At 48.6% G+C, this 12,946-nt stretch overlaps 1 protein-coding gene across 2 annotated transcripts in view; it reads left to right on the forward strand.

Moving 5' to 3' along the window:
* Positions 1 to 5,422: 5,422 nt before the first annotated feature.
* BSN (bassoon presynaptic cytomatrix protein) overlaps positions 5,423 to 12,946 on the forward strand; it is a 108,779-nt gene continuing 101,255 nt past the window's right edge. Inside the window, exon 1 of one of the 2 annotated variants that reach the window (XM_064367107.1) lies at positions 5,423 to 5,462. The gene's annotated coding sequence lies outside the window, so the exon portion shown is untranslated. Of the gene's footprint in view, positions 5,463 to 5,948; positions 6,026 to 12,946 lie in introns of those variants that run through there. The other variant, XM_012467736.3, reaches the window with a different exon arrangement.

Consider the following 12,946-nt stretch of genomic DNA (forward strand, 5'->3'; position numbering starts at 1 on the left):
CAGTTTTCTCTGTACCTGGCACTGAGTAGGAGTCAGGCATGTGCCGGCTGAAGGAGGATGAGTGCATGCGTGCATGAGTGAGATAGGCAAAGTCAGCCCAGAGGCTTGTTTGGGGGAACACAGAGGGACAAGGGATGCAGTTTGGCTTTTTTTTTTGAGATGTCTTGCTCTGTTGCCCAGGCTAGAGTGCAGTGGTGTGATCTCGATTCACTGCAACCTCCGCCTCCTGAATTCAAGTGATTCTCCTGCCAAAGCCCCCCAAGTAGCTGGGATTACAGACACCCGCCACTGTGCCTGGCTAATTTTTGTATTTTTAGTAGAGATGAGGTTTCACCATGTTGGCCAGGCTGGTCTCGTTCTCCTGACCTCGTGATCCACCTGCCTCAGCCTCCCAAAGTGCTGGGATTACAGGCATGAGCCACCGCGCCCAGCTAGGATGCAGTATGTTTTGACTTAGACGCTTATGACTTGGAGGAACCATGTCTTCATTATTTTTTCTTGTCATAACAAGCCTTCAGAATCATGCAACTCTAATAGCAATGGGCCTTAATTAGCTTTCTTGGTAGCAATGCATGGGCGGTGGGGTTAGGCTGGTGGTAAATATTTCTGACAATTTTTACTGCCTTTTTTTTACATAATGCAAGCAAAGATTTGCCAACTGGAACAGTAAAGAAATTATGTAGGCAAGGCATCAAGCAAATTCTGTACCTTCCAGCCTTATTCCTTTCTCCTGCTTTACCAAGGGCCATGGCCAGCTGAAGACCTCAGTATACAAGTGAGGTTGACCAGGCCAGCTCAGGTGGGCTACTGAGCAGAATAAAAATACAATCTCTTGTTTGTAGCCTCCTGCCAGCCTAAGGCTTGCTTGGGGAGCTGCTTTATTATCTATGTTAGTGGGCAGTGCCAACAAACCTCAGCCAGGAAAGAAAGCCTCTGCTGCTTCTTCTTTTTTTTTTTTTTGGTCAGTTTGATCTAGCTGTATCAATGAAAGCCTCTGCTTCTCTGGGCTTCCTTCCTTCCTCTTCAGTTCTGTTTCTCTCTCCCAGAGAAGGAGAGGGGCAGGGAGTCCATTTCCTGAGTTGCTTCTCATTGGGAGGTGAGACAGGGCTCAGCAGCACTTTAGCAAAAAGAAGGGTGCAGAGATCAAGGAGCCTTGTAGACAGAAGCCAACTCTCTCAGCCTCTCTGGAATAGTCCAAAGTCTATGTCATCCTCTAGATGTAGTCTGTCCTGTGTCATCCTTCTTTGTTGTCTTCCTTCTCTGATCTCTCTAACACCCATTCTTGCCTACAAAGTTTGCTATTCTTCTTCACCCACGTAGACATCTTCATCTTTGGATCTTGTGCTTCCCCATGGAGATTGCCATTCTGAAAGCATCAGACCAGGGTGAACTGGACTTATGCATAAGCAGGGAAGAGTCTGACCTCTACCCCTTCTCCCCTTCTTGGGGATGACCTGCATGATGTTTTGTTCATGGCACAGCTGGGTGTAGTTCCTGAGGTCCTGTCATCTCTTCACTCTCCCACGATTTGCCTAATCATTTCCACTAATCCCAGCAGTGAGCTGGCTCTGATTGGGCCTTTTCCCACCTGGATGGTTTTTTGTTTTGTTTTGTTGAGATGGGGTCTCGCTCTGTCACCCAGGTAGGAGTGCAGTGGCACCATCATAGCTCATTGCAGCGTTGACCTCCCAGGCTAAGGTGATCCTCCCACCTCAGCCTCCCAACTAGCTGGGACTACAGGTGCATGCCACCACACCCAGCTAGTTTTTGTATTTAGTTGATGAAGGGTTTCGCCATGTTGCCCAGGTTGGTCTCAAACTCCTGAGCTCAAGCAATCCACTTGCCTTGGCCTCCCGAAGTGTAGGGATTGGGATTACAGGAGTGAGCCATCGTGCCTGGCCCTGGATTTTATTTTATTTTTGTATTCCATTTTCCCTCTCTACAAGTGTCTGAGAGCATAAGCTGGAGAAGCAAGCTGACGCATGTCCGTCAGTTCCATTTGGGCATGTAGATTGATTGTCCTCCCATCTGGCCATCTCTAAAATGGCTGCCATGTGTCACATGTTATGCCGAAGTGGGAAGAAGATACTTTTAACTTTTAGCAAGTGAAGCTTAGGGGACTGGGAAACTCCTGCAGGGTCTCTAGGTCCATCCCGTCCCTGGTGGGGCAGCAGTTGGACCCAGGAGGAAGTAGTATTTGACATATCACACAGCTGGCTTGCACAAACTGAAAGATTTGTTTATTCATTTGTAATAAAGCACAGTCAAGTCTAGTGAATTTTTCTGGATGAATGAAGACAGCTCATCAACAACCCCTCCATGAGGATTAACCAGATGCAATCCCTGCACTCTCCCTGTTACTTATTAGGTCAGCAGCTAAAGCCAAAGATCTCTCTGGGTGCCTTTAAGCCTGGTGATTGGAGGACCCCTTGGAGGCACAGGTGAGGGAAATGCTCAGAGCATCATGGAGAACCCAGCACAACTATCAGCCCCTGAGAGCCTGCTGAAGGCCAGTCCTGAACCAGTCAGACAAGGTCCTGCTACTGGGGAGCCCCAGTCTAGGTCAAGAGGAGGTAAAAGCCTCTGAGACAGTGAATGAAAATGGGAGATTGAATCAGAACCTCAGATAACCAGGGGCCAGCACCATCCCATGGTCAGCAGGAGTCCCTGGGCTGAATGTCAGGGGTGAATAAGCACAGGGCAGGCATGTTCCTGGGGATTCTCCTCAAAGGAAATGGAACTGGGAGAGTTTGAGAGGAGAGGAGGGGCACCTCTAATCCACATTTTCAGGTCCTCCTGGGTCCACTGTGCCTTTTGTCACCAAGGCAGCAGAGGCCCTGGAGGTCTACTAGCAGCTAGGAATCCACTGTGAGGAGGGCAACTCCCCAGGCCTGCAGGCTGGGTAGAGCTAATTAAGCACACAGGAACCAGAGCCATGTTGATTTAAATCTGTGGAAAACCATAGCTCCTGTGGTTTCTACAAAAACAAAAAAATTAACATCCTTTCCCCCGTTTCAAGTAGCCCAACCCACACTGACTGGGGTCTGTGAAGCCATAACAGCCTGGGTTGAGATAAGGTCAGGCCTCTGGCCTGCCCATTGTGTTTGAGAGCATATTCTTCCCCAGGAGGAAATATGTGGCACAAGACCACCACATCCCAGACCACCACCAGGGAGACAACTAATAACAGAGTTGTCATATGTGTGCCAGGCACTTGCTCTGGTGTTTTACCTACATCAGGCTGGGTGCGGTGGCTCACACCTGTAATCCCAGCACTATGGGAGGCCGGGGTGGGCAGAATACCAGATGTCAGGAGTTCGAGATCAGCCTGGCCAACATAGTGAAACCACGTCTCTACTAAAAATACAAAAACTAGCCAGATATGGTGGCGGAAGCCTGTAATCCCATCTACTCGGGAGGCTGAGGCAGAAGAATTGCTTGAATCTGGGAGGTGGAGGTTGCAGTGAGCTGAGATTGCACCACAGTCCTCCAGTGTAGGTGACAGAGCAAGACTCTGTCTTCAAAAAAAAAAAAAATTTTATACCTACATCAGCCACTCCACCCTTATAAACGCCCATATAGAGGAGCTACTAATATTCTAACTTTGCAGAATAGGAGATGGAGGCTTAGTAAGCCTAAGTCAGTTGCCAGGGTCCCATCTGGGGAGGGGCAGGGATGAGATGCAGACTCTTCTGGAGCCTAAATGTGCACATGTAGTCACCACTCATGAAGCTGAATCAAACATCCAGCAGCACAGGAGGAAACATGGCAAGGACCATCATATGCAGGAAGAGAGGCTCTCTTCACCCTAGGTCATCCCAGAGGGGCCAGGCAGTTTAGTGTGAAAGATGGGAGGTATAAGGTCAGGAGAAAACATCAGGAAATGAGGGCTCTGCATTTCCTCTTTCTCTTACCTGCTCCATCCCAGAAGTAGGGAGGAACAGCTCAGAGTGCCTAGGGGCAGGCCCAGGGTGTCCTGGCCCCTCCTCAGCAGAACTGACACAGCCACCAGTCTGTCCAGCAGGATAGCTATTGGCGTTCACTGGGATCCCTGGATTATTCCAGGTCCAGTTAGAACAGCTGACACTCTATCTGATATATTCTGCATCATTAGGAGAGTTAAATGGGTTTGTAAAATGAGTCCAAGTTATTCAAGCCCTTCTACACAGTCAAGATTTATGAAGCCAGAGACGAACTGGAATATAAGCTGCATCTCCTAGGAAATATTCTTCTTCAGGAAAGCACAGGCTTGTGTGAGAAGCCACTGAGGCAGACAATCCTGAGTAGTGGGCAGACACCGGTTGTAAATGTGAAGCAGCGGAGAAGTAATTCGGAAAGCTCTTAGGGTAATGCAGAGGCAACCTGCGGACCCGTGTGGAGACAGTCCCGGGATCTATAGCTCCAGGCCTGAGAATCATCAGCTCCTCTTCTCCATCCCCAAGGTCACTCTCCCAGGGCCGGCTGAGGTGGCCTTCCAGCTGGCTTCACGCAGCCCTGTCACATCCTCCTTCTGTCCCCGGGGTGCTTCCTGAGACTCGAGTTCCTCAGCGTGAATCCCAGATGGTTCCCATCGCCATCTGGATAAACGCTCCACTCCCCAGCTGGCCTTAGAGACCCTCACAATCCGGCCTGTCCACCCAGCACCCTCCCTCTCCTTCCTTCTACGACCTTGCGTCTCTGAACACACTTGCTCCTCTGCCTTCCCAACTCTTATGCATCCTCTGAGGCCACCTCGGGTAGCCCCTCTCCTCTCCAAGGCCTGTCCTCACGACGCCTGCCCGCTGTGGCACTCCGGTTACCCGGAGGAGAGTTGCTACTTCCGAGTTCACCGAGGTGGAAAGCGCCCCTGACTCCAAATCAGGGCTCAGCGCGACGCCACCGCAGCCGCTTCTAGTGGCCGGTGCCCCTCCTCACAGGACCCTCGCAACAGTCCCGCCGGCCCCCGGCCGGCTCCTGTCAGCACGCGACAGCCGCGTTGGCCCTGAAGTGCGCATGCGCGGGCGCCGGCGGCCGTTTCCCAGCGACCCCGAGGCTAGCGCGTGGACACAGGTCCTAGCGGGCTGGCGAGAGCGCGCACTGGGGGAGGGGGGCGTGTGCAGGGAAAGGGGGCCGCGGGAGCGCATGCGCAGCGTCAGGCGGCGGCGCGAGCAGAGCTGGGAGATGGCGGTGGCGGCGACGGCGGCGCCGAGAGTGTGAGCACCGCCCGGGAGCCGCCGGCCCGGGCGCAGCGCGACCCCGACCCCGCCCGCCATGGGCAACGAGGCCAGCCTGGAAGGTGGCGCTGGCGACGGGCCGCTGCCGCCTGGAGGCGCCGGCCCCGGCCCGGGCCCTGGCCCCGGCCCCGGCACAGGGAAGCCACCTTCAGCACCAGCCGGCGGCGGACAGCTCCCCGCGGCGGGAGCAGCGCGGGGGACCGCGGGACCACCGGTCCCTGGCCCCGGCCCCGGCCCCGGCCCGGGCAGGTAAGCGCGTGTCTCGGCGCCCGGGGGGCGGTGAGCTGCAGCCTGAGGCTGGGGCCCGGGCCGAGTATCCTGCGATCTAGTGTGGACAGCGAGGTTCGACGTCCCGCCGCACTTTGAACCCTGCCGGATTGGCGTGAACCGGGTGGTCGCGGGAAGCGGCCCTTCCTTTCCAGCTGCCCCGCCTTGGCGTGGCAGGATGACGAGCGCAGGGTCAGTCGGGGCCTGCAGACCGTGACTCCGTCACGAACCCCAAATTCGCTTCTCCCCAACACTGGGGCCTGACCGCTCAGGAGGGGCTTATGTAACCTTAGCCTGGTCCCTCCGCACAGGGGAGCAATGGGATGGAAAACGTCCTCCCTTACTGCTGGTGTCTGCATGTGTCCATTGTGCCGGGCCGAGGAAAGAGCACAATGGGAGTGGCTGTCAGGGAAGATAAGCGTCACTGCGAGGAACAGAGAGATGAAAATAGTTGAACCATGAACTTGGTCTTGGGCTTTCCTTGGGCATTTGGTGGCTGTAATCACCTTTGGAGGAAAGAAAAATTGCCCACTGGACACCAAGAGGTGCTTATTTAGGCCCAACAATACTAATAGGATCGTGTGCTTTCACCATGGTTTAGGGAAACATTTTGGGGTGAAGCAAAAATGCTATTGAGTCATCCAGCACCAGATACGTTCTTGTTACCTTATGATTTAGATCAAACCAGTGGAAAAGCTGAAACCCACATAGAATGCTTTAAACAGAACGTATCTGATTAAATACTGTGAAACCAGTTTGTTTTAAATGTGTGCCAACCCAGGTCCTACAAAAACAATCAAGTGGTAGCAAAAGCTGTAAGGGAATGCCAATATATAATAAGTCAGTAGACTCAAAACTCAGGAAAACCACTAAGAGATGACAGGATAAAATGGAAGGCATTATCTTTGCGCCAAATAGGCTTGGAGAGTAGCAAAACCCTCAGGGAGTGGGAGGGGGGTGCTTCCAGCTCCATGTGAGTCTGCTGATATATGTTGCCCTGGCTTTTCTGTGTGGGGACACATAAACTGTGAGGATGCATAATTTTTTATCCTTTGGCTGCCTGACTGTGCCTCTCGTGTGTTTATTTCCTCAGAAGTCATTTCTTAGACAACTAATAGTAATGAAAGGCTCTTAGTAGCTTGAAACCTGCGGCAGACAGGTCAGCCTGTGAGCATCCTTTTTAGAGGTGGGATTTGTCCATTTTACATTAGCTGTTATAGTAATGCAGTTGGATAGCACACAGCTCTTAGCAATGCAAACACTGTCCATTTTGCTGCGTGTTGAGTTGCTGTTTGGGTTTTAGCTTGAGGGAGGCTCACCCAGGCTTTAGTGTTCTCCTTCCAAGAGAAAGCTTCTGAAACTGAATGGAAAAACACCTTGTTATTGAGAGTTCTCTGTATGGGGAATTTGTCATTTCTCTTCTGATAACCAAACAGGCTGCTCTGATTGTAGTTTATCAGATGTTGCAGAACCAATCATATGAAATTCTGGAAAGACCTGGGCAGCTCAGAGGGACCAGAAAGAGGCTAGTGTCTATTGCTCATTTGCCTTTTTAGTGTTTCATTTCTACTTCATCCATACATTCTGCTGCAGGGCAGACCCATGAACTGCTGTGGGTAAAGGGAACCACGGACTCCTGGTGGATTTAGTAGTCACACAGTCTCCTACCTGGCTGTCGGCAAGGCTCATACCTGGACCTGTGGTGCTGAGGTCCTGTGACTATCAGGCTCAGAAAGAGAGCTGGTTATTTGTCCCCAAAGCTCAGGACTAGAGACCCTTTGGAGGTGGGATTTACTTTTCCACCTGATATTCAGCTTATCATAGCACCTCAGCTGAGCAGCACCTCCATGCCTTATCTCTTCTACAGCATCACAATGGCTTCTACTTCCTCTCACTAGAGCATCTGTCCGTCTCAGGTACCTGATGCCAAATTTAGCATGTTCTGTTCTAAGATGCTGCTGAACAGATTGGCCCATTCATGGGGAAAAAGCCCTGTGGATGTGCTTCTGGGCATTCAGGAAAGAGCATTAACAAGACACATATTTGCTTTCAGCAAGATTTTGAATTTTAAGGCAGTCAGAAACCTCATAGAGGTGGGAAGAGGGCCAGGTAAGAGGGAGATGGAACTGAGGTTATGGGGGAGTTAAATCCTAGCTCTTTTCTATTGCCATATTACCTTGTCATTGCAGGCTGAATTAGTCTTTTCATCCTCATACTGAGCTGACTTGGACTCTGTGAGGGGGTGGTTCCAGCATTTTCCGCTGAAGAGCCTGACTTGAAGTAGGGTAGCAGTGCTGCCACACCCGTGAGTAGCAGTGCTGCCACACCCATAGTGCTGCCTCTTAGCCCGTCGGGATGATGTGGACCTTTGGGCATTGGAGAGTCCCTCAAGGAAGGGCTCTCTGCTTCTGGTGTCAGGGTGGCCATGTACAATTATATAATCTGTGCCTTTTCCAAGGAGTGCCAGTTTGGGAGAAAGCTAAACTCTATCCCAGGCTCCACTCTCTAAGTTGTGTTCTCTGGTGTAGGCTGCATCCTCTTAGAGGAAGGGGCATCATTCACTCGTTAATTCATTTACTTATTTATGGATATATGCCTAATGTACAGTGGAACATACACATTGATGGGATTTTAACTATACATAACACCCATGACACACTACCAGATCAAGACAGAACTTTGTCAGTACCCCAGAAAGTACTTTTTAAAATAATTGCATGAAGGAGCCATGTAGACCAGTGGCAGCCTGTCTAGTTTACACCAGCTCTGTGGACTTGCATGTGTTTTGATTTTTGCAAATTGATATCTAGTCAATCAACTAAGGTGTATTTGTCAGCTGTCAAAAGCAATCACGGTTCTTGGCTTTGTGGAGGATATGGAAAGGATATAAAGTGCTTTCCTGTCCTTCAGCACCTCACAGACTGGTTGGTCAGATAGCTCTTGAAGAATCAGATAATGGAAGAATCCTAAGAGAGACACTGTGGGCAACTCAGTATCTGAGAAATGTCAAATAGGCAGTGCTTATAAGGTTGTTAATTGGGAAGACTGGAGAGGCAGAGCTAGGCTTTAGGAGAGGTAGAGATACGAGGCATCCTGGAAAATGACTGATTTAGGAGAGATAGATATAGAAATGGCATAAAGAATGTGGTCTACACAGGCAGGGACAGTGAGCAGAGAATGAGGCTAAGTGCAGGGGGGTGGGGGAAAGCCAGGGCAAAGCCAAGAGAGGCCCTTCTCCCTCACTGCCCATCAGAATCCGTAATCAATGCCAAAGTCACCTCTACTCACTTCTGGTCCATATGCTACGGAGACAGACACCCTGAGCCAAAGATAGCTAGACACGGAAAACCTGGTTGTTTACTGGAAGGTGGGCAAGGTTGCTCCAAGAACCATACCCAGAGTTCCTGTTTCAAAATGGATTTGTCAGGCATAGTATCTCTGGGATTAGCTAAACTTGTTACATTTTATCAGCCAAGTAAGCTTCTAGAAAAATCTAAGACTAACTCTATCCCAGGCTTGTAAAGATAAAATGAAAGGACATAACTGCCAGGTCTGGGAATAATGCTCCTTTATCACTTAGAGATCTTCTTTGTCCCCAGTGGCTGGATCTCACAGAGGATATGTCATGGGGTGTGAATTAAAGTGATCTTACATCTGAATGGTGATGATATCAAAATTTTACCCAAAGGGCAACTATTTTTGCATTTCTTCAGGGAAAGCAGGGTACTAGTTGTTCCCAGCATCATGAAGACTAATAAGGTGCTACTGATTTAAAAAATGTAAAACTGTAATGGAGAGATTATGAGGAGAAATGCTATCTTTTGTTTATTTTTTAATTTTTTTTTTTTTTGAGATGAAGTCTCACTCTGTTGCCCAGGCCGGAGTGCAGTGGTGCCATCTTGGCTCACTGCAACCTCCGCCTCCCAGATTCAAGTGATTCTCCTGCCTCAGTCTCCCAAGTAGCTGGGATTACAGGTGCTCACCACCATACTCGGCTAATTTTTGTAATTTTAGTAGAGACGGCGTTTTACCATGTTGGCCACGCTGGTCTAGAACTCCTGACTGAGGTGATCTGCCTGCCTTGGCCTCCCAAAGTGCTGGGATTACAGGTGTGAGCCACTGTACCTGGCTGAGAAATGCTATCTTAAAAACTTTTTATTATGGAAAATTTCAAACATACATGAAAGTAGAGGAAATGGTCTAATGAACTTTTTTGTTCCCATTGCTTAGCTACTGCCATCATCAACTTACGGCCAATTGAGTTTAATTTATCTCTTATATCCCACCCCCTACAGAAGCAAATTCCAGGCATCCCAACATTTCATCATCAGTAGTTCAGTTTGTATTTCCAATAAATAAGGGTTTTACATGAACATAACCACAGGACCACAGCCATATCTAAATAGGATGATCATCTCTTCTTGAACTCAGCAAATATCCAGTCAGGATTCCATTTTTCTGATTGTCTTATGAATTTACTTTTATAATTGATTCGAATTGTGATCTAAACAGGGTCTACACATTGAATCTGTCTGATGCATCTCTCTAGTTTTTTAATATATTTTCTCTCCTTTTTTCTCCTTGCAGTTTATTATTAGAGAACTGTGTCATTTGTCCTGTGGTTTCTCATATTCGGGTTTATGCTGATTGCATCCCTGTGGTGTCATTTAAGATGTTCCTCTGTCCCATATTTTTCTTGCAAACTGGGAATTCTATCTAGAAGCTAATCAGATTCAAATTTTATTCTTTGGGCCAAGAAATTCTAGCTTTTTAAAAAAGGGTTTCTTGAAGGCTTCAGATGTGGAGAGGCTGAGAATTCACTGAAAGCAGAGCCAGGCTTTGGGCTAATTGGGAGCCAAAGAACAGTGCAGTGGACCACTTTTCTGTTCCTTTTCTAAAGCTCTCCTTCCTCTGAGTCAGTTTGGTTCTGAGTTTAAGAAGCCAAAGCTTTCAGAGGAAAGCTTTTTTCTGAAAGCTTTTTTTGTTCCCGAGAAAGGTCATGCCTTTCACCCCAGTTTGGGGGAGTCCTCCTTGCATATGTGAATAGGAGGCTGCTGCTAGGATTTGGGGGCTTTAATAAATCTTTCCCCTTCTCATAGGTCCTGCATTTATGAATGGGGCCCTTTTCTCTTGCTAGTTGTGGGGGTGTGGAGGGCCAGACCAACTTCGTGTGGGCTATGTGAGGGGAACCTGTTGTGCCTGTGGGCCACGTGCAGTAAGTTGGGGCTAACGTGAAGGTAGGTTGACAACACTGTGATAGTAGTTAGAACTACCATTACTGAATGACTGCCTTATCACAGACATTCTGCTGGGTGTTTTATTTCTTATTCTACCTGCTTGGCCATTCAGCTTCTGCAGGCCCTGCCTATCGGCTTTACATATTTTTCCTGCCTGGGGACTAACTTTTTAAATGGTAAAATGGTGGCTAAGCCCTGCATGCCTACAGCAAGGGCTGACTGTCACTTTGGGACGTGAGGCCCTCTGGGTAAGCTGGGACTGGTGGACAATCTAGCTGTGGGAACTCCTGCCCAGTCCTTTCATTTGGTGCCAGGAGCATGTCATGCTGGTATTGATCCTGCATTTGTAAAACTTGCCCAGGCTCCTTTTCTGGAGGGACCTCTGCCATCTCTGTTCACTTGTACAGTGGTTGAAGCTGTGGAGTGAATTGGGACACTGGCCCATGGGCTCCTGCCTGTGGTAGGGGTGATAGAATTTTGGTGTCTCACTCTCTGTGGTTCCTTCCCTACAGATTGGGCCTCTAGTGCATGTCTGTTGCCCCCTGGCATTCTCTTTGCTCCTTTGTCTTATACTTTAGGTTCTGGTCAGCTCTGCTGTGGAATGGCATACTCCCCGACTCATCTGTGCTGTGCCTTGGGCTCTCAGGCTGGCCACAGGGCTGCTCTGATCTCTCCTTCCTATTATTTGTCTTTATGGGCACATAGGGTTCTGAAAAGAGCTTTGCTCTAGCAGAGACCTCTTACCTGGTGCCCCTACTTCTTTCTAACAAGAGGGTCACATGGAGGCAGATTGGAAGCCTCCAGGGAACTCTAGATCACCCCAGGATCAAACCAAATCTTGAATGGCCTGGAGAGGCCAGGCTTCCCCTGAAGTGGATGGGACTGCTGTCAGGGCCAAAGGTGAAGAAAAGATTTTCCCTAAGGGGAAATAGAAGGGATGGCTTTTGGGTCTTGGTCCCAAACACTGAGGAGATCGAAGAACCTCAGCAGCAAGGATCACCCCACCCAGTCCTATCTGGGACTGCCCCCTGTATTCAGAGGATCCCTAGCTCTTTAGTGCCACTGGTTTGCGTGGGAAGCCAAACCTCCCAAAGATGCTGGAAGAACCATTAAGGCATTTGGGTATTTGGAAGAAAAGGTAGGTGAGGAAATTTCCCAGTAGTTACACTGTTACATTTGTGTTTGCAGGCAGGTAACAAGGGTCGCTCACACTTAAAAATTTTTAAAAATTAAATAATTATTTAGATTGACAATTATGCACTGTATATTTATTATATACAACCTGATGTTTTGAGATATTTACATATTATGACATTATGGAATGGCTAAATCAAGTGAAGTGACATGGCCATCACTTAACATACCATTTTTTTATGGTGAGAATGCTTAAATCTATTAGCAGTGATTTACAAGAATGCAATACATTGGTGTTAACTATAGTCACCATGTTGTACAGTAGATCTTTTTTTTGGAGTGGGGAACAAAGTCTCACTCTGTTGCCCAGGCTGCCGGAGTGCAGTGGCATGATCTCGGCTCACCACAACCTCTGCCTCTTGGGATCAAGTGATTCTCATGTCTCAGCCTCCCAAGTAGCTAGATTACAGGCATGTGCCACTATGCCCAACTAATTTTTGCATTTTTAGTAGAGACCAGGTTTCACCGTGTTAGCCAGGCTGGTGTTGAACCCCTGGCCTCAAGTGATCCGTCTGCCTTAGCCTCCCAAAGTGCTGAGGCTGCAGGCATAAGCCAGCCATCATGCCCAGACTAGATCTCTTGAATTTATTCCTCCTATTTAACTGAAACATTTCGTCAACCTTCCCTTCTACCTCCTACCCTGTCACCTACACTTTTTTGGATATGGGAGTGCTTGTGGGGATTTTTACAGTTAGATTCTACAGAGAAGTAGAAAAAATTTTAAGTGAAATTTTATCCACATATTCAAGAAACTCTGCTGAACATCTGTTGGATACCTATCCCTGGGTGAAGTGTAAGGAATAAGAGAAGGAGCACAAAATAGGCTCTGCCCTAAAGGGGCCCATGGTGTGGGGAGAAATAACTCATGTCCAGATCTTTAGCCTCAACTTTGTCTTCCTTAAATTAGAGTTTGCTCCTGCCTTCTCTTTGTCTTAAAGGGGTAAGGGAAATGATAGTATGATTAGAAGGGGTTGCATTGTTTCATGTTCTAAAATAGTAGAGCGTATATTTGTACGGTATTTTACAGCTTACAAA

Source organism: Aotus nancymaae, unplaced genomic scaffold, assembly GCF_030222135.1.
Source record: "Aotus nancymaae isolate 86718 unplaced genomic scaffold, 86718_ANA_hifiasm-v0.15.2.pri h1tg000067l, whole genome shotgun sequence".
Lineage (NCBI taxonomy): Eukaryota > Metazoa > Chordata > Mammalia > Primates > Aotidae > Aotus > Aotus nancymaae.